The following is a 23,104-nucleotide window of genomic DNA, read 5'->3' on the forward strand; positions in this document are numbered from 1 at the left end:
AATTTCATAATTGGATTTTGATCTATCGTAATCCAACAAGTGGCATAATGAAGAAAACATTATAAAATTTGTTAGAAACAAACAAATTAATTATGAGAAAGTATGTTAAGAATCCACGTTAACAAAGATCCTAGCTAACTGTTCCTAGCTAACTGTTAATTCCTTATTACATTTTAATTATCGCAATTTTAATTCTCGCAATTTTATTTATCGTCATTTAATTTCTGTTATTTATTTTACGTACTTTAAATATCGGGACACGTATATAAAGTTTTGACATATCATATCGACGCATCTATATATATTATTTGGAATAACCATAGACACTCTATATGCAGTAATGCTTGAGTTAGCTATACAGGGTTGAGGTTAATTCTACAATAATATATATACTTTGAGTTGTGATCGAGTCTGAGACATGTATACGGGTCATGATACATATTACTTATTCGAATGTTATATATGAATTATTGAATTACTAACTATGGACTACTAACTGTGGACTATCAACATTGGACAATTAAAATGAATTAAAATATTGATTATAACATATGAAACTAAACAATTCTTCAAGTTTGCCACTTGATTTCATCTTAAACATCCTTTGTAACTTGATTTCATCTTAAACATCCTTTGTAACTTGATTTCATCTTAAACATCCTTTGTAACTTGATTTCATTTTAAATCTCATTTGTATCTTGACGATTATAATCTGCGTTCAAACCTTTCATGATTCTTGAAAACATCTCAAACGAGAGAATGAACTAACCGTATTTCATCTACGGAAGGAAAAGACTTATGCATATGGTCATGCACCTGAAAAATATGCGGAACCTGAGTAAACGTTTAAAACGTAGCTGTGCTAATTTCTTTAGTATTATTATTGCTGAAAATAACTTTGCAACTCCTATTCGAAGTAGCCAATTTTGTCATAGCTTCAGCAAGTCACCTAAAACTTCTCGTTCAAATTAATCATATTATAATCTTGTTATATCTGCCTACTCCTTTATTGTTACCGGGAAACCTTTTATATTCCATTACTTTACCTTCAGCGTTTAATCATTTAAACACACAATTCTCTTGAAACCACCTCGGATTGGTAACCAATGATTTAGATATCGTAGTATTAAATGCAGAGGAAACAGAAAAATTGCAGATGGTCTAAACGGCCAAAAGTTTGATGATAAAGAAGGGAGTGTTAGAAACGCTCGATAGAAAATTTGGTACTGAAAAACGGATTGAGCAAACCATGAAGTAGATCAAGGACAAATACAAGGACCAAACCCTGTATATAAAGAATTCAGGTGATTCCGTATCTGACGAAATCTGTAGCGAATACTCTGCTCATTATCACAGTGAATGAATTTCTTCGTCACACTTTGATTCTAAAATTTTAAGATATCATCGTATCATTCATTATAAATATCCTCGATATTTTTGAAGAAATATTCATAACTATTCTTGTCCGATATTAATTATCTCTCTGCGATACCTGTATTTCATCAAAAAGAAACAGTTTTAGTTTCTAAATTTCTGAAAAATTTAAGTTGAATCATGAATGATTTTGAAGTAGTGTTGGAAATTGATGCATGAGTTAGTATAATATAATGACGCCTGATCAACGTGATTATATTACAGTAAGTCATGCTGAGTTTCTAATGGAATGTGATGATTCACAGTACCATCATCATGTGTCATGTTACACGACTCTTACATTCTATCTAATCTCTAAACATATCAAGAACATATATTCTTAATAGTTCTATCTTCCGTGATTCTGGTAATTTGAAAAATCAAATCGTGCAATTACCTTTCTTTTCTGCTTAGAATCTTAAGTTCATTCAGAACTCCATACCTACGAATTATGGATCATTACGAGAGATGCCTAATCATAAGAAGAAGAAACGGAGGGACAAAGCTCCAAAATAGAAATTAGAGTATAAATCACAGCAAACTAGAGAAATCATAAACCATGTATGTCTATGCGAATAGCAATATAAAGACACGGGAGGATCAGGAATACAATAATCCCGAGGGCATAATAGAAGTAAATAGATTCTTCTGGTGGCAGTTGAAAAAGAAGAATGATGGTTACAATTACTAAAATAATATTCAGAACTAGTACTGGATGGAGCATATTAACAGATCTTTTGAAAGTATGAATTGAGGAAGAAAGTATTGGAGTGGTGAAAATAAAGGAAACGGAAGAGGTTAATTTATAGCGAAATATCTGACATAGCAATCGAGGCAGATTACGTATCTAATTAAAGAAAATCCTAATTTCCTGAATTTCCGAAGAATCAAATCTTATATAGATTCGAAGATTATCTTTAAATTCCGGGAATTCCGGAAATCCACTGTGACTACGTCACCAATTAAGACAAGTATACATTTATTCAATTCACTCTTTTGTGATAGCTTCTCTCATACGCCTCGAATAATCAAATTATGTTATCCATGTTACTCCATGTTGATAAAATTCTATTTATCAACTCTTACTCGTCATAAAAACATTTTTAATGTTAGCCATGACGACCTCTACCAAATTTCGGGACGAAATTTCTTTAACGGGTAGGTACTGTAACGGCCCAAAAAATTTCGACTTAATTTGAACTTTAATCTTCATATGAATTGATATTTCTGACACGATAAGCAAAGTCTGTAATGAGGAGTCTCAAAAAATTTTTAAACTGTTGTTATACATCAAATTAACCTTTGGCCATCCCCGACGATTCACGAACATTACTTGCGAATATATATGTATACATGTATATGTATGTATAAATTATAAATTGAGAAACGTTAGTAAAACGGTAAACGATTTGATTTATATAATAAGGAAGTCTATTATAAAAATATGACTTGAAAACGTTAACAAAGTATTAGATATACAATACTTTACATGAACGTATTTGGTTTCAATATAAGTTTATCGATGAGATTGAAAGATAGTTACAAAGTCCTTTATGGACCATGTTATTGTTATACGTTCTTGTTACGAGGATCACGTTGATATGAGAAATCATTTCTGTTAACGGTATTCGAAATATTTTGTAGAACTATTTATAAATAAAAATAAAAGTGTCATTCACAAAGATTAGACAAAAGTTAGTGGAGAATTGAATTTCACAATACTTGATTGACTTAATTTCAAACATACGAAAACGTTGATAGAACTTGATTATAAAAATAAACCTTGTTTGAATAACTTGTAATGTGTATTTAAAATGCGTTTACGCATATTGAATAATATTTATAAATCTTCAGGTTATTTGAAAACGATAATAAACATTCAGTTATTGATTTAATTAATATTTAGATATGTTAATTAGAACATTTGAGAAATAAACGATGACACATAAATGAATTACATTTAAAGTTTTAAATGTATAAATGATACGCGAAATAACAGTTTCAAATGATTTTAAAATATATTATTATATATATTTAGACAACGATTTATAGAAGCAAATGACCACAACACTCAAATGTATAAGTTACAATTTTAATGATATAAGTTATTGGTAATTTAAATCTATATTGTGACAAATGTACAAGTTACAAAACGTAAAACGTTAGTTTTCTTCGTGTACGAAAAAGCGTTCGAAAAACCGGAATCAGGACCTGACTCGTGCGGCAACGTACAAAATAACGGAACTAAATTTACAAGTTCACTATGCACGAGAATAAAATATAATATATAATTAATTAAAATAAATTATATATTATAAATATATTAAATAAATATGTCGACAAGCTTCATGACAAATTCTGTCTGAGCTGGAATCTTTACCTCCGCGATCGCGGAGGTATATGGGATAAAGGCTCCGCGATCGCGGAGCCACTGATTTCGAGATAGGCCTATAAAAGCCCCGAAGTTTTGCTCTGTGATAGATAAAAATTTTACTCCGTATTATTATTAATTAATTATTTTATTATTATTATTATTATTATTATTATTATTATTATTATTGTTATTATTATTAAACTTATTATTATTAATATTAGTATTATTATATAAAAATAATACATAAAATATTACGACGGGGTACTGTCCAAGTAACATTCAAAACGAGTTTTCGAGCGAGATAGAGCTAAGGAAAATATGGGTTATTGCCAAGGAGGTTATGGGTAATGTTCGGGGGTATTTTTGTGAGTCAAATCTAGTGTTTATCATCTCCGTTGCGTCTACGTACTTTCCTGCAATATTGAATCTCAATATTAATACGTGAGCACTCATAACTTAACTTTTATATATTAATAGTGTATCCCTGACTAGTGCTCGAGAATATAGGATTATGCATGCTTGTATTTTTAATATTGCCCTTAGTTAGGTTATGTTGAATCTCAAATTAGTTACACCTGTGGTTGATATAAGGTATAAGATATGCATGTCATTGGAAAGCTAACGAAAAATTAAGAACTTTTCCTTTAGATATCGAATAGTTTCGATGAACGGATTAAAAGATATTGTTAATTGAATTATCTATAATTTTAAAGTATTATTGTTAAAATGGTTAGCGTTATCATTATCGTTATTGTTATCATTACCATTATCGTTATCATCATTAATATCGTTATTATTATTACTGTTTAAATAATTATTATTATTATTATTATTATGATTATTTTTATTATTAAATAATTGATAGTTTTATAAAAACTATCAAATTATTATTTTTATCGTTATTATTATTAAAAGCATAATTAACATTAAAACTACCATTTTTATTATCATTTTATTATTATTAAAAATTATCATTTTCAAAATAAAATTTCTAATGTTTTAAAGAAAAATAGTATTATTAAGAAATATTGTTATTATTAAATTTATCATTACTAAAAAGTATCATTTTATCATCATTGGTAAATAAATATTTTTATTAGAAAAATAATAATTTATATTATCATTACAAAATAATACAACTCTTACTTATTATTAATATTATTTTACCAATTAAATATGTAATACAACTATATTTTTACTACATGTAATATAATTACATTAATAATACATATCATTATATTTTTGTGATATTAAGCGAACTTTATAAAATTTTATTACTTTAGATATATAAAAGTATATGTTTATGTTTATTATATAAAAATTTGTAATATAATTTTTATTTATTTATTTATTAATAAATAACTTGTATGTTTTACTTTAAATCTGATAAAAGTATTTAAATATATAAAATGATTATATTATAAAAATAACTATATTTTAAAAACCACTTTTCGGATTAGATGACTTTTATGACTTTTGCATGATAATCTCGAGCATTAGGATTGTGGTACACTATGACCTGACCTAAATTGTTAGACAAATTTTGACCAACATATAAATATATATACTTAATATAGGTTCGTGAATCCGAGGCCAACCCTACTTTTGTTCAATGACGTCATATGTATTTTTACTACAAAATACAATATTGTGAGTTTCATTTGCTCCCTTTTTACTCTTTACATTTTTGGGGACTGAGAATACATGCGCTGTTTTATAACTGTTTTACAAAATAGGCACAATTTCATAAAATGACATTCTACGACTGATGTATTAGGACTGATGTGTTATTATGTATACCGGATATCCGAAGAGATCTAAATTATTTTTGTGTATACCGGATATCTGAAGAGATCTTAAATGATGTTGCATGTATATCATTATTATTGAATTCCAGTCGCCCCAGCGTATGAATGATTTTTATTCTGCAGATGATTATCCTGCGCATTTAATTAAATGAAATCTTGTGGCCTATTAAAATGATTGAAATGCTCTTTATGACAAACCTATGAACTCACCAACCTTTTGGTTGACACTTTAAAGCATGTTTATTCTCAGGTATTAAAAAATTCTTCCGCTGTGCATTTGCTCATTTTAAAGACTTTACTTGGAGTCGTTCGTCAGTACCTCGCACTGGGACCAGATGTAATGAAATCGTCCTTATGGATTTGGACGGGTCGTTTCACTAGCGGACTTAGTCGTTTGCTTACGATTTTATGATAGTTGCGTATTGGTCGTGTTGCGCACTACAAGGGATTTTAGTGGTAAGTGTTATCCGTAAGGATTCGCTTTTTTTGGTCTTCATCGTTTTGGTTGTTGACCTTAATTTAGGACGTGGTTGCTTTTAGCATAGTACTTGTTAGGCGTACGCTAAAGGGTTGATATCTCGGTACGAGATTGGTTGAGTTTTCCCGATGTGAGGGATTGAGCAAGTTTTAGTGCTCGGATCTGCGGATTTGATAAATCGTGGATGACGATTTAGTGTTAAAGGCGGTTCATTGGGAAGAATTGCCTAGAGGAGTTGGAAGGACGCGTGATGATTCTGCGTATGTTAAGCGATTGTGGTAGATTTCGGATGTTGTGTGCGTTGCATGTTCGAAATGCGTGCACGTGTGTATTGGTAAGTGGAATAATCTTCGAGATTAACGATAAATGTGGCGGAAGTCGCATTGGAACGTGTGTCTAAGGACCATAGAGTGTGGGTCCGTTCGGTTAAGTGGCGCATATCGCGAGGACGCGATCATGTTTAAGTGGGGGAGAGTTGTAAGACCCTGTTTCTTTTTTCAGTTATGTGGGACGCCGTCCAAATAGGGGGACGCCGTCCAGTAAAGAAGAGTTAGACGCCGTCCAAGTTTTGGTACGCCGTCCAAATGGTCTGTCATGCCAGCTGTGTAATTTTAAGATTTTAAAAGGGGTATGTTGGTCTTTTCACTTGGTGGCCGGTTTTAATCCACAAAAGGGCAAGGTTGAGCTCATTCAACCTTATCCTCACCCAACTTATCCTCTCATCTTCAACCTCAAGTTCTAGAGAGAGAGAAGAGTGAGAAAGCTTGAGAAAAAGAAGAAGAAGCTTGAATCGATCAAAAGCTCGAGTGTTAAAGTTGTTCATCTCATTCACGGCTACGTTGTGGTAGTATTGGTAAGTTCAAACTCCGAATTTCATTTGTTAGATTTGATATTCAAGTTAGGGTTGAGCTTGGTTAGTTGTGAAACCCTTTTAGATGATGAAGTGGGTTTATGGTGACTAGTTTTTCTAGTCACTTGGCGGGTCTTGGGTTGGTTGACAATTTGACCATGATTAGACTTACAAAATGGGTTTAATCACTAGGTTTAGTGATTATGGAAGTGTTGGAACCCTTTTGGATTGGTATTTGTGTTGCGGTTGAGTAACCCCGATGATGTGGATTTATATAATCCCGATGGCGTGGGTTTTGTTGAATCATGTGTGGTCCGGATTCACGATGACGCGTGTAGTTTGGTCATCTTATTGAGGTAGTAGTCTCGTGTGGATGCGGATTTACTAAGGCTCATGTAGTTCGGCTAACCTCGATGTTGTTGTGATATTGAAGATAGTAGTCTCGTGTGGATGCGGATTTACTAAGGCTCGTGTAGTTCGGCCAATCTTCATTTTGGTATTGGGTTAAGGGGTTAACCTTGGGCGGTTTACGTTTTGTTATATATATATATATAGATATATATATTGTCGTATTGTTGTGGTGTAGCTAACCCTCCGGGTGTAGCTTGATGGCGTTACTCGTATCGTTGTTGATGTATTAGCTTGTTGTATAGCGATCGTACGGTATGCTTAGATTAGCTTGCCTTTATGCTTGGATGCTCCGGTATGTGCTATTTGATTATTATTGTGTGGCGTGTCCATTTTATGCATATATATGTAGGTAGTATATTCTCACTCACTAAGCGTTAGCTTACCCTCTCGTTGTTTACATTTTTATAGATTCGCGTGGAGGCAGTGGCTCGGGTAAGCGTGAGGACTAGTGGACTTGCGTAGTTGCTTAGAAGACGTGCTTTTGGATTTGATTAGGATTGGGTAGCGTATCCCCAATCACCATGCTCGGTCTATGTTTTGTATTAAACTAAAATGGGTCGAAATGGTCACCTTGATGTAATAACGGGTCGTTGGTGTCCCGAGGGTCATTAGACTCGTTTGTTGGTCTAAATATCTTAAAATTGTATTTTGAAGGTCGTTTGAATACGGGTCTTGGAATGAATTGAAACGGGTTTAATTTGAAGTGTCAAATGTGTTTTGTAATGGTAAAGTGCAGGTAAGGGTATCTGGACGCCGTCCCAGCTTTCTGGACGCCGTCCAGCATAACGTGGTTTGGGTGATTCTGAAACAGCACACTTTAGTACAATTGGACGCCGTCCCAATCTTTGGACGCCGTCCTGGACTTCACAACTGGACGCCGTCCAGATAATTGGACGCCGTCCAGATGCACTGTCTCACAAATTTTTTTTTTTTTTGGCGTGTTTTTGGCAAAACGAAGTTGGGTCGTTACATTTCACATCCACAAACACTCTCATCCATTCTTAGAGAGAGAGAGCGATTTCTAGAGAGAGATTTGGAGATTTGGAGAAGGAGAAGCTTGAATTGATCAAAAGCTCGAGTGTTAAAGTTGTTCACCTCGTTCCTAGCTACGTTTTGGTTGTTGTGGTAAGTTCTAACTCCGAATTTCATTGTTTGATTTGATATTCAAAGTTAGGGTTTGAACTTGGTTTGTTGAGAAACCCATTTAAACTCTGGAAGTGAGTTCATTGATGCTAGTAATCGGGTTTATTGTTGTTGTTGGTGGGTTTTAGGTTGGAAACTGTAACGACCCGGAAAATTTCGACTTATTTTTGAATCTTTACATGAATTGATATTTCTGACACGATAAGCAAAGTCTGTAATGTTGAGTCTCAAAATTTTTGAACTGGTTACATATGTTCAATTAACCTTTGGCTATTCCCGACGATTCACGAACGTCATAATTTGTGATAATTATATAATTGTGTATATATATATATATATATATATATATATATATATATATATATATATATATATATATATATATATATATATATATATATATATATATATATATATATATATACGGAAACATGCGAATAATATTTATATACGAAATGATAAAAATTTACTATTGAATGATGCAATTTCAAATTAAAATTTTTTACGTATATAATCGTTTTATTTTTATAATGTAATTTTTTTAAATTTATAAGAAAAACGCAATTAAATTAAAGATGTACAAGCTGTAAAGCATAACGTACAACAATGTAACTTAAATAGTTGAATCGAAATTAATTCATTTACTATTCATATAAATAGTAAATGAAACGAAATTAATTAATTTACTATTCACATGAAAGCGACATGATAGAAATTATTAATTATAAGTTACATAATACACCCCTAAAGTATTTGAGAAATACGACTTTTAAAAAATTTACGATTCATTTGATTCAAAATTTATTATTATATTATTATATTTTATTTCAAAATTATTATATTATTATATTTAAATTAATATTATATTATATATCTTTGTCCAGTCAAAAACTAGGAAAACACATATTACGCGTACAAACTTTATATTACGAACCTTTTTATAACTAGTTTTAAAAAGCTTAAAACCAAAGCAGATATATATATATATATATATATATATATATATATATATATATATATATATATATATATATATATATATATATATATTCAAATATAAAAAGTGGAAATTTTATCCATATTTTTACCCGTCAATTATTAGCAACAGAGTACGAAATACCGGTCCGTGAAAACTGTCGGTAGAATGAGACAAAGGCGGCTACTTTTAATTCACACGTTTTTTTTAATTATTATTATATTATTACTTTATTATATTATTATATTATATTTATATTATTATATTATTATATTTTATTTCAAAATTATTATATTATTATTTTATTAATCTATATATACATTATGATCGACGATTTAGAATTCAGTGGAACGAAAAATAAAAACACATACATACATATATATTACTCCATTATATTTATATTTACTTCGTAACATTTCTAGTTAAACTTCCAAATTAATATTGGTAGTATACTATAATAAGTAAACGAGTGTTTTTAAGTCGCGTTTCAAGTGGGATAAAGCTAAGGAATTTATGTGTTATATCTAAGGAGGTTATGGGTATTGTTCGGGGGTATTGTTCGTGAATCAAAGGCCAACCTTGCACTTGTAAATTACGTTGCGTCTGCATACTTTTCCTACAATATTGAACCACAATATTGATACGTGAGTTATAGATCCCTTTTTAAATGCTTTAAATATTTTTGGGCTGAGAATACATGCACTTTATTTTATACGCTATGGACACAAGTATTTACCTATTTATTCTACACTGAGTTTAAACCGAAAATCCCTTAGCTTTGGTAACTAGTAACTGCCAGTACATAGGATGTGGACTGGTGGGCGCGGATAATTGTATATGGATCCATAGGGCTTGACATCCCCGTCCGAGCTAGTAGCGCTAGCCTTTTAACGGACGTATGTTATTTGAGTTTACGACACGTTGGTTTGCGTGTATTAAAACAACAGGGGTAATTATTATTACAGCGTTAAGTTTAGTTACCAAAGTGCTCTGTTACGTAGAATCTATTGATAAACGTTTTGGATGAAACAACTGAAATCTTGTGGTCCACCTTGATATACAGATTATGCGCAATATTAAAACTATGAACTCACCAACCTTTGTGTTGACACTTTTAAGCATGTTTATTCTCAGGTCCCTAGAAGTCTTCCGCTGTTTGCTTATATGTTATGCAAGCTATGTGCATGGAGTCATACATGCTTTATTCGAGAAAACTTTGCATTCACAAAATCATCACCATGTATCTTATTTGACTGTATTGTCAACGGATGTATTATTGTAAACTATTTTTACGGTGATTGTCTATACGTAGAAATCATCAGATGTCAAAAACCTTGGATATGGATATTCATTTATGGTGTGTCTTTTCAAAGGAATGCAATGTTTACAAAACGTATCATATAGAGGTCAATACCTCGCAATGAAACCGGTGAATAACGTACTGCGTCAATAGAGATTTTGGCGGGTCGTTATAGTTGGTATCAGAGCGTTGGTCTTAGCGAACCAGGTCTTGCATTAGTGTGTCTAACTGATAGTTGTTAGGATGCATTAGTGAGTCTGGACTTCGACCTTAGCTGCATGTCAAAATGTTTTGTTTATCATTTCTTGTCAGAAATTACCTGCTTATCATTCTTAGTCTAGACACGTCTTACTGCATTGATTGCATGAATAGTGTATAGACAAAATTCATATCTTAGCATATCTGTTACTGTAACCTTTGCCTGACAGCTTCCGAAAGTTCCTCCGTAATTTGTGGGATCCCTTGTACTATATATAGGTATTCTATGTAATTAGAATATCATCCGATATCCGAAAATCATTTCATATCGAAAATTCTTTATCTAACCGTGTAAGATGAATTCCGCAAGTAGTTCGAGTTCCTCGGATTCTGACAGCTATTCCGATATGGATTTCTACCTGAGCTCCGAAAGCAGTGTAACCGGAATGGATCAACCAATCAGCCATCATCAATTCTGGATGAATTGGGGATGGGTTCGGAGTCGACTTAATCAATGGAGACGCGAAGAAGGCGATCCCTTCCACTAACCGAATTCACCTCTTGGCGAAGAACCTGAAGCACTTACCGGCGAACCCGTTCGAAACACCATTTTCACCCTCATTTCCAGAATAGCTCGCAATGATTACATAATATCTACAATTCTAAATCTTATACATCCGCTTGTTCCAACCACCAATCATCCCGGTGTAATAGAAGAAGTCAACGAGCTTCGAGCTCGAGTTGTGGCTTTGGAGAATACGATGCACAACTTGCAGGCATCACAAGCACCAACAGCACCACCAGCATCAGTATCACCAACACCAACAACACCTGTAGCACCACAAGCTCCACCAGCTCCATAACCACTGACGATATCGACACCACAATCACCAATGGGTATATTGAAATAACGAGTTATGGAGTATTAACTCATTATTTCCAAAGAATTTATATATTATATATATATATATATGAATTTTGGAAACCATAATATATCTTTTCGTACTAAGCTATTACGTATGAATTTTTAAAGGGTAAGTACTACTCGGTTAATTTATATTACTAATATGCTATGATGTACATCCTTCGTTAGCGACTTAACCATCGTTAACTACAATCTCTATTTCAACTCAATGAATTCCATTTCATAATAAACCAAGTGTATTATTCAATTACATGTTTGATTTTACACTTTCATTTTCGATGTACTCGAAACTTTCTAGAAAACATCATTCGTACCTTGTGAAATTCACAAGAATTCCACGGACACCAACAACCCTCACTGAGGAATATCAATAAGAATTAATAATGAAGTATTGATTACATTAGTGAAATACTCTGCGAAGGTGATGTAATCTCTAATGTTTTGGATTATTCATTGCTAGTTTCAGCCAAAAATCAGATGAGTTTAATAAATATATTAACTCATTAAATCTATATTACATCTGAAGGAAATATACATACATATATTTTCATAAAGATTGTAATTAAAAATTCTTTTGTACAAACTGTTAATGATGAGAATATTTTAACGGGTAGGTAATACCCTAGAAATATTTAGATTTCACATTAACGTGTTACACGGTACATTCTTCAATTCTGATTCAACAGTTATTAACTATACTACTTACATCAACAGATAGATGTATCCGTTTCCCAAATGAACAACCATTTTCATACAAATTCGATTACATATTATGATTTTGACAAATCAGAATCCAAGTCAAAATTTAACAGGCGGCATCACTCTTAGATTCCTATATCTTTCAAAATCATACTTTGACTTCAAAACTGTACTAAAACATCACTTTTATTCATACAACAGAAAGATATTTGTATCATTCCAGATTCAGGATGATTTCATCTTAAACATCATATGTAAATTGATGATTACAATCTGTGTTCCAACCCTTCATGATGCTTGAAAACACCTCAACTAATGAACAAATGAGAAGACGAACCAACTACACGATATCTACGAGAAGAAAGATTTATACTTATAATCATACATCTGGAAAGCTCTCGAAACCTAAGTAAAACTTTAACACGTATCTGTGATAAATCCTTCAGCATTATTATTACTGAAAATAACCTTACAATTCCTTTTCAAGTATCCAGTTTTGTCACAACTTCAGCAAGTCAACTTCGACTTTTCATTTGGATAAGCCTTAATTAAACCTTGACATATACGATTGCCCTTTCTATTGTTGTTACCGGGGAACCTTTTATATCCCACCATATTAGCAGTAAATGTACCAGCGACTCCGTTACTCTGCAATTTAAATCTCTCCGGAAATCACTATATATACCTGATGTGTTGCGTGACATTGTCCTTTTATTTTGATCGGATTTGGATTGAATTTATTACACGAATTGGTTGTGATTATATGGCGTTTTTATGATTTTGGATTGATTTCACACATATAGGCAACTTTGTCCTATCCGTATAGTAATAGTTCGTTGGTAAATCCGGTTCGTTCCACAGGGAAATTGCGTTTTCAAGATTTTTAATTGCTAATAATTAAACTATATAAAGGGGTTTTAGATTAGGCTTTAATTTTAACTAAACGGAATTTAAATTTAACTAAAACGAAAAGTGAAATTAACTATATTAACGATTAACGATATAAAATAAACTATTTATTTTAAAATAATAAATAATAAAACTACTTATAAATATTAATAAATTTTAACTAATATTAAAACTATTAATTAAAATATAAAATTCATAAAATTATTAAATAAAGTTTTTAATAAAGAAATGACAAAATGGTAAAATAGTAAAAAGTAATTAAAATTTACTTATATGGTAAAAAGTGAAATTGGTGAGATTTAAGAAAATAAAGTAAGGTAGTGGCTACTAAAATATGTCCCCTCTGGATTAATGGATCGCTTTTAAGACCAATTACGATGTTTTTATATATAACTTTATATTTTATCTTTTGATGTGTATAAAGTCTTAATTAACTAAAATTTAATCTAAGTTTCGTTAGATCTTGTTTTAGCGAATTAAATTATATCTCGACTATCCAAATTGAGATTTAACCCGGTATTAACTTTCGCTAATACCAAAATTATAACGGTCGCCCTTTTTATAATTACACGATTATATAAATTATAATATTACCCAAACCACCGGATCACACTTCTAAATTGTTGTCAATAATTTGTCCATATGTCCGTCTAGATCACTAAAGTGTTGAAGCACAATTTATGTAAATTTATTAACTTACATTCATTAATTTAATAAATTATGTGATAGGGGTGAAAATATTAAATTATATAACAATGGGTCGGTGATTAAACTCAATATTAAAAATAGTCAAAGTTACATCGTAATATTATAAATTATTTAGTACATTTGTCCAGAGGTTCTACATTTTAGTCACCACTATGGGTATTTAGTTGGACATTACAACGGCGTAAAAATATAAATTATATAAAGTGGACATGAGTACGATAATAATAATAATAAAAGATAACAATAATAATAATTAATAACGATAATAACGACGATAATAACGACGATAAATATAAAATTCGATAACAATAATAATAATAACGACGATAATAACAATACTTTAAAAATAACAAGGTGGAGACTTACAGCGAGTTGAAATGGTAAAAGGTGGTATTAATAGCGTAGCGGTACACGAACAGAACTTCGACTTGAAAACCCGTAAATTAAACGTTTACACTACCCAAACTTTAAATTAAACTTTAAAATAAAAATTATAATTATAAAAAATATATATATAAATATTGCAGATGAAAAAATAAAAAAAATAAGATGGTTGATCATTCGGCAGAAATCGAGGCTTTTATAGGCCCACTTCAGAAACTGTAGCCTCCGCGATCGCGTAGCTTTTGGCCTTCAGGGCTCCGCGATCGCGGAGCAATGGATTCCAGCTCAACACCATTTGGCCATTTGCTTGTCGACATAATTTTAATATAATAAATATATAAATAATTTATATAATTATTTATATATTATATTATATTCTTGTGCATAGTTGACTCGTAATTTTCGCTCCATTGTCTCGTACATTTACGCCCGGTTTATGTGTCGGTCCCGATTTCTCGAACGCATTTTCGTATAATTTAATATCGTGTACTTTGCGTTCCGCGACTTGAATTCTTGTCAATCTTTAGGCGTAATCTTTCGATAATTTAAACCACTTGGAATGTAACTTGTACGTTTGATCATTTTGGTTGTTTTGGTCTTTCAAATCTTCGTTTTTGTCTTTAAATCTTCATTTTCGAGTGATTTGCGTCTTTCGTCTTTGCACTTATTTATTAAACAATATCACTTGGAAATAGAACAATTGAAACTAAAAGCTTGTCTTTCTTGAAGGATAACGCTATGAAATATGTGTTCGTTTTTAGCGTTATCAAATATCCCCACACTTGAACGTTGCTTGTCCTCAAGCAATATAGAACTTGAAATAAAATCACACTTCAAACGAATCACTTCTTTATTCTTCACACTATATACATCAGTGATTTTGGTACGGCGGTATGAACAATGATAGTAACGTTTGTGGTTTACAGTCCCACATGACTATGAAAAGTTAGATCCTTAAGGAAATTGGATCTTTATGAAAATAATTGATCTTTTGAAAATTCATTCTAGCTTTTACCCTAGATAAGTTTTTCTGATTTGACCCACCATCGGTGTTGCAAAATATATTTGTGGATCAATATTTTGGCTAAAAACTTTTAGGTTCATGTAATCCACTGCTATCCCTGTATCGGAAAGCACACATCCAGTTTACTTGTTCCGTATATTACCTTTCGGCAAACTACCGTCCGGTTGTAAAGGAAAGCGATGAACAAGAAACTGTTAAGGCAATGTCTAACGACATGCTTCTGTTCATGGTCTAAAACGTGTCGGATGCAGTTACTATCCTTTGTAGGAGCAATAGTAAAGATCACCCTATAATTTTTCGGTCTGGCACAAGGTCCTGTCTCCGACCATGCTATGCAACCACCGTTCTTACGGTTGACACCCGATTTGGTTCAGATGACCTAATGAATTCTGATGAATTCTCAGGATTTTACGTTCAATGGTAATGAACGCATTGAAAATAGGTTTTCAGAAAACAAATCGGTTTTAATTTGATCAAAATATTTTCTCGTTCAAGCTCGAGTTTAGATATCATCAAATTCCATGAGTTTGTAATTCTCCATCTTTAAAGTCAATCTTAAGGATTGAGTAATATCAGGCTTAAATGCTGATTTTTAATCTTTAAGGAGATTATCCTTTCTGGGGATCTGATTCATTAGTATTATAAACTAATTTGCATGGTGCCCCCTCATTTTACGAGACAGATCCTCTCATGGTTAGGATAAGTCTGACCACTCGGCGACCCTGTTTGATGCTGAGGTCCGTGGATTTCCAGCTGATTTTCGAGAAAACTTTTCAAGGTTTTTCGTAGACTCTACAACTGGTCTGGACGACAACTTCCTGACCTAAATCAAGAAGCGCGTTTCTTTTTCTGAAGACTTTACTTCATTTTAATGATGGAATTGATTCATCGTGTAGATCCATCTTTTCTTTAATCTTTTTATAATTTAATGGGTAAAACAAATTTATACAGCTCAAAGCAATAGTACGTGCAATAAACTTCGCACAAACATGTGATAACAGTTCATATATATTGACAAATCTCCCCACACTTGGCTTTTTTTCATGTGTCTTTTTATTTCTAATAAATAAATTCAAGCGTTTTAGTTGTTTCTCAATTTATGTCCTTATTTTAGGGTAACAATAATTTCGGTATTAACACCTAGTTTTATCGTTCATAAACATTTTAAACAAGATTTGAATTCATTTAGTTAAAATTTTTTTAAATTTTTCACAAAATTTAGAAAATAAACCAAGCGTATAAACCCGAGAGAATTTATAATCCCTCCCCACACTTGAGATCATGCAATGCCCTCATTGCAATGAAATTAGACTAAATTAAATTCACGAGGGCAATTAGAATAGAAAGGGAGTTAAAACCTCTTTAGCTAAAAAGCCGTAACTTGCGGGATTTGTTTAATTTGTTGATGTTGATTTGTTCATCATCTTTTAACATGCTTCGTCAAAAATTGGTTGCTTTTACTGAACTGAATTTCATTCTTTGAAAATGCTTCTTTTACCCTGCCTTATTTGCACATAATACACACTAGAGAAAAATATTAACAAACATGTTTAAAATGGGGCGATGTTTCCCCACTCCAAATATATATATATACTTTAAATCAATAACCTTAAAATAATAAAAACAAAATTTTCGCCCCATCCTCGGGTAGAGTAATTTCGGTTCTATGACCTAGTTTTCACCCGCGACAAATTTTAGGAATTATCATTTCAAGTCGTTAATAAAAAGTAAATTTTTGGTTCTACTATTTTTATTATACAAAAGAATGGAGGGAGAAGACTAGTTCTTTAGTGTCTGCTAGGGAAAGACCAATCGGGCTCCACTCTCGAAATATTTTTAAACGATTTAAGAAGGTGAGTGTTTAGCTAAAATTACCCTGTATTCATTTGTAGAAGGTGATGTTATCTCTTTCAGTGTTGTTGAATCCTTCATAATAAAATTTAAGTCTATGACCGTTCACATTGAAAGTACCTCCGTTCTTGTCATATAACTCTACGTATCCGGATGGAAATGCGTGTTTTACTTCATACGGTCCAGTCCATCGGGACTTAAGTTTCCTAGGTGAAAACTTAAAACGTGATTGAAAAACTAGAACTTTGTCTCCCGGTTCAAATGTTTTCTTCTCTTTTAAGCGAGCATCGTGCCATTTCTTAGTTTTCTCTTTGTAAGATTTTGAGTTTTCATATGCTTGAAGTCTTAGTTCGTCTAATTCATGTAATTGTAAGAATCGATTTTCTCCGGCTTCCACAAGGTCTGTATTACATTCTTTTAGTGCCCAATATGCCTTGTGTTCAACTTCGACAGGAAGATGACATGCCTTACCATATATTAATCAGAAAGGAGTAGTACCAATGGGCGTTTTGAATGCGGTTCTAAAAGCCCACAGCGCATCATCTAGCTTTCGATGCCAGATTTTTGGATTATTCTTAACCGTTCTTTCTAAAATTCGTTTAAGACCTCTGTTTGTGTTTTCAACTTGGCCACTCGTTTGAGGGTGGTAAGAAGTTGAGAAACGATGATTAACTCCATACTTTTTAAGCACTTTTTCGAGTAATTAATTTGTAAAATGAGTTCCACGATCACTGATTAATGCTTTTGGAATTCCGAAACGTGCGAAAAGGTTTTTAAGAAAGCTGACAACAACTCGAGCATCGTTAGTGGGTAGAGCTTTTGCTTCAGCCCATTTAGAAACGTAATCGACTGCTACGAGAATGTATTTGCATTTGTTAGAGGCGGGAAATGGACCCATGAAGTCAATACCCCAAATGTCAAATACTTCACAAACTAGGATGCCTTTCTGGGGCATTTCGTCTCTTTTAGAAATGTTTCCAGATCTTTGACAAGCGTCACAGGTTTTTACCATGTTGTAAGAATCTTTGAAAATAGTTGGCCAGTAAAATCCTGAGTCAAAGACCTTCTTAGCTGTATAGCTTGGTCCGAAATGTCCACCAGCCGGTCCTTGATGACAGTGCTCTAGAATTTGTTTCGCTTCTTTACCGTATACACATCGACGAATAACTTGATCTGCTCTTATACGAAAGAGATTCGGGCTTTCCCAGAAGTAAAACTTCAGATTAGCGAAGAATTTCTTCTTTTGCTGATAAGTTTGATTTTTAACAAGAATTCCTGCGGCTAGATAATTTGCAAAGTCCGCAAACCATGGAATTTCTTCTTTCGTTTCAATTTTCATAAGGAACTCGTCTGGAAAAGTATCGTGAATAACAGATTCGTCGAGTGTTTCTAAGTTAGGATTTTCAAGACGGGATAAGTGATCTGCAGCGAGATTTTCAGCACCTTTTTTATCCTTGATTTCAATGTCAAATTCTTGTAGGAGAAGAATCCAACGAATCAGTCTAGGTTTAGCATCTTGCTTTTTGAATAAGTACTTAAGGGCTGAATGATCGGTATAAACAATCGTTTTAGATAACACCAGGTAAGATCTAAACTTATCGAAGGCAAAAACTACAGCAAGAAGCTCCTTCTCAGTAGTTGTGTAATTTAACTGAGCTCTTGTAAGTGTTTTACTTGCGTAGTAGATTGGTTGAAATTTGTTATCTTGACGTTGACCTAAAACAGCTCCTAACGCGAAATCACTAGCATCACACATTAGCTCGAAAGGTTTTGACCAGTCGGGTGATACCATGATGGGTGCATTCGTAAGTTTCTTTTTCAGAATGGAGAAAGCATTTAGACACTCGTCGTTGAAATCGAATGTACAGTCTTTCTTAAGAAGTTTAGTCATGGGTCGAGCGATTTTGGAAAAGTCCTTTATGAATCGTCGATAGAATCCCGCATGACCAAGGAAACTACGAATTCCTTTAACATTAGTTGGAGGTGGAAGTTTTGAAATAACGTCGATCTTAGCTTTGTCTACTTCCATTCCAGCTCGAGAAATCTTGTGTCCTAAAACAATTCCTTCCTTCACCATGAAGTGGCATTTCTCCCAGTTTAAAACAAGATTTGATTCTTCACACCGAATTAGCATTCGTTCAAGGTTTGAGAGACATGAGTTGAAGGAGTCTCCAAAAACAGAGAAATCGTCCATAAAGACTTCTATACTTTCTTCAATCATGTCATGAAAAATTGCCATCATACACCTTTGGAAGGTGCCTGGGGCGTTGCATAATCCGAATGGCATTCGTCGGTAGGCAAAAGTACCAAATGGACAAGTAAATGTGGTCTTGTCTTGGTCTTTTGGATCAATTGGAATTTGAAAATAACCGGAGAATCCATCAAGGAAACAGTAGTAATCTTTTCCCGCCAAACGTTCTAGCATTTGGTCGATAAAAGGAAGCGGGAAATGATCTTTCCTTGTGGCGTCGTTTAGACGACGATAGTCTATACAGACTCTCCACCCAGTTACAGTTCTCGTAGGAACGAGTTCGTTTTTATCATTCAGAATAACAGTCGTACCTCCTTTCTTGGGTACTACTTGCACAAGACTAACCCATGGGCTATCGGATATAGGGTAAATTAACCCGGCATCAAGTAATTTGATAACCTCCTTTTTGACAACTTCTTTCATGTTAGGGTTTAACCTCCGTTGCCTTTGTACCACGGGTTTAAAATCTTCTTCCATTAGGATCTTGTGAGTACAATAAGCAGGGTTAATCCCTGGAATATCAGTTGTTTTCCAGGCAATTGCCTTTTTGTGGGTTTTTAAAACAGACATTAACCTACCCTTTTCGTCATCGGAAAGTTTTGATGAAATTATTACGGGTAATTGTGACGTTCCTTGGAGATAAGCATACTCCAAATGTTTCGGGAGTTCTTTAAGCTCCAAGGTGGGTGGTTCTTCCAAGGAAGATTTTATCCGGAACCTATTACCATCGGTAATTTCTTCAAAAGGTTCATCTTCCCCGGGAATTTCTTCTTCTACGTATTCTTCATCAGTGACTACCTTTAACAGCTCGTCTAATTCTTTATCGACATCAAAATCTTCACCTTCACCCATCGGGGTGAACTCTGAGGTGTCGACATTTAATAATTCTTGTAGTTCTTCCTCAATACAACAATCAACAATGTCTATTTGAAAACATTCTTCATCAGGTGACATAGGGTGTTTCATAGCTTTATCTATGTTTAATATAATTCTATCCTCCCCCACACCTAAGCTGAGTTTTTTCTCTTTTACGCGTACAATTGCATCTGCAGTATTTAGAAAGGGACGCCCTAGAATTAGGGAAACCTTACTGTCTTCTTCCATTTCAAGAACAACGAAATCAGCAGGAAAGATTAAGTGATTTACTTTAACTGGCAGGTTTTCAGCAATGCCAATAGGATAGTTGTAAGTTCTATCAGCTAATCGTATACACATCCTGGTTGGTTTTAAATCACCTAAGTTCAATTTTAAGTACAAGGAGTGAGGCATAAGATTAATGCTCGCTCCTAAATCAGCTAATGCATCGTACATTACTGAATCTCCCATCAGACAAGGAATGATAAAACTTCCAGGATCTCCAAGTTTTGGTGGCATATTTTGCTTTTGTAAAATTGCCGAGCATTCCTCATTAAGGAATGTGGTTGAAACTTCTGCATATTTTCCTTTGTCGTCAATTAGATCTTTGATAAACCTTCCATAATTCGGCATACCCGCAAGAACATCTACAAGCGGTACATTTATACAAATTTGCTTAATCATGTCAGCAAACTTGTTGTACTGTGCTTGTAATTTATCTTTCTTCAAACGTTGCGGATATGGAATTGGAGTTTTGTATACCTTCAATGGTGGTTGATTTTGAGTTTTAGGTGCACTTGTGGTTGGCACGTTATTTTCTTCCACTAAGGATTCATTTTCTTGTGAAACATGAATAGGAGTGAGAGGCTTTGGAATCTCTGGGTTAATGGTTAACCCAGTTCGCGTAGTGATGGAATTAACTTGTGAAATATTATTTGAATTTTGAGTTTCTTTACCTTTAGGGTTTGGTTGTGTGTTGGATGGTAAAGTTCCCGATTGCCTTTCAGCAAGCAATTGGGATATTCTTCCCATATCTCTTTCAAGGTTTTGAATTGATGCTTGATGATTTCTTTGGACTTGCTCGTTTCCCGTTTGGACTTGATGTATTTGTCTCTTCATTTGTTCATTCGTTTCTGATTGACTTTTGACAAAATTCATCATAACTTCTTCAAAGTTAGATTTCTTCTCTACTGGTTGCGTGTTTTGATTTTGTTGATATGGTAATTGAGGTAACGGTTGTTGGTGGGAATTTTGTTGAGGTGGAAATGGAGGTTGGTTTCTATTGTAAAAACCAGGTGGTCCATTTCTTTGAAAAGCAAAATTTTTCGGGTTTTGATACCCAGGATTTTGATATCCAGGGTTTGCAGGTTGATAACCAGAACTTCCTCCTTGAAAATTTCCTTGTCTTTGATTGGCAATAAAATTAACTTGTGCTATTGAGTTCATTGGCCGATCATTGATATCACAGTCTTTCGTGAGATGTGGCTGTCCACAGATTTCACAGCCTACTTGTAATGCTAAGACTGTTGAATTTAGCTTCTCTATTTCTCTTCCAAACTTTTTGAATTGGTTTGACAGTGAAGCTATGGTTGTATTGTTTTCATCATTTTCTTCAAGGCTTGCCACCGTCCTTCTAGGTTGTTGATCTCTAGACGGTGTCCATTCAAAAGTATGAACTGACATGTCTTCTAACATGTCGTACGCTTGATTTGGTGATTTGTACATAAACACTCCTCCAGCGGAGGAATCTAATATACCACGAGTATGTTCATCAATACCACGATAAAAAGTTTGTACTATTTGCCCTTTTTGCAATCCGTGTTGCGGACAATTTCGTAACATTCTTTTTAATCTTTCCCAAGCATCATAAAGAGTTTCATCCGACTTTTGTTTAAAAGTGGTGATTTCAGTTCTAAGCCTTTCTGCTTTTGCCGGTGGGAAAAATCTGGTAATGAATTTTTCTCTTAATTCGTTGAAAGTTGTGATAGAATCAGGTTTTGATGCTTTCAACCATGCTTTTGCGTCTCCGATTAACGAGTATGGAAAAATTCTTAACTTAAATGCATCTGAAGAAACATCTTTGGTTTTATACAGTTCACATAAATCTTCAAAAGCTTCTAAATGTTCTATCGGATTGTTATTAAGTCTTCCGTCGAATTGGTTTTCACGAACCATGTGCATAAACTGTCCCTTAACTTCCCAGTTTTCAGCCTGAATTTCAGGTCTTCTTATAGATGAAAGAGCGAGAGGGGGAGTAGTTTGTCTGGTATTCCACATCGGTAGGTCATTTGGATCACGTGTTTCGTCAGCCATTTCTTCTTTAATGACGATGGTTTCAGTTTCAATTTTAATTTCCGGTTGACCACTAGTGTTTCCTACTTGTTTATCTTTTTTGTTGTTTTTCGGCGTTTTCGGTTGACTAGTACTACCTAATTTTTTTAGTTTTTCTTGTTTTAATCTTTTGTTCAAGTCTCTTTCAGGTTCTGGATTAGGTATAACGAGTTTAGGTTTTCCTGAACGGGTCATACAATTGAAAAATTGTATGTA

The 23,104-nt window shown here is 33.3% G+C and overlaps 1 non-coding gene across 1 annotated transcript; it reads left to right on the forward strand.

The window, feature by feature from the left end:
- Nucleotides 1–22,370: 22,370 nt before the first annotated feature.
- On the forward strand, nucleotides 22,371–22,477 carry LOC139886694 (small nucleolar RNA R71). Its single transcript, XR_011772567.1, has one exon. It is a non-coding gene; the product is annotated as a small nucleolar RNA R71 (small nucleolar RNA).
- Nucleotides 22,478–23,104: the final 627 nt, after the last annotated feature.

This window comes from Rutidosis leptorrhynchoides, chromosome 1 (genome assembly GCF_046630445.1).
Source record: "Rutidosis leptorrhynchoides isolate AG116_Rl617_1_P2 chromosome 1, CSIRO_AGI_Rlap_v1, whole genome shotgun sequence".
Taxonomy (NCBI): domain Eukaryota; kingdom Viridiplantae; phylum Streptophyta; class Magnoliopsida; order Asterales; family Asteraceae; genus Rutidosis; species Rutidosis leptorrhynchoides.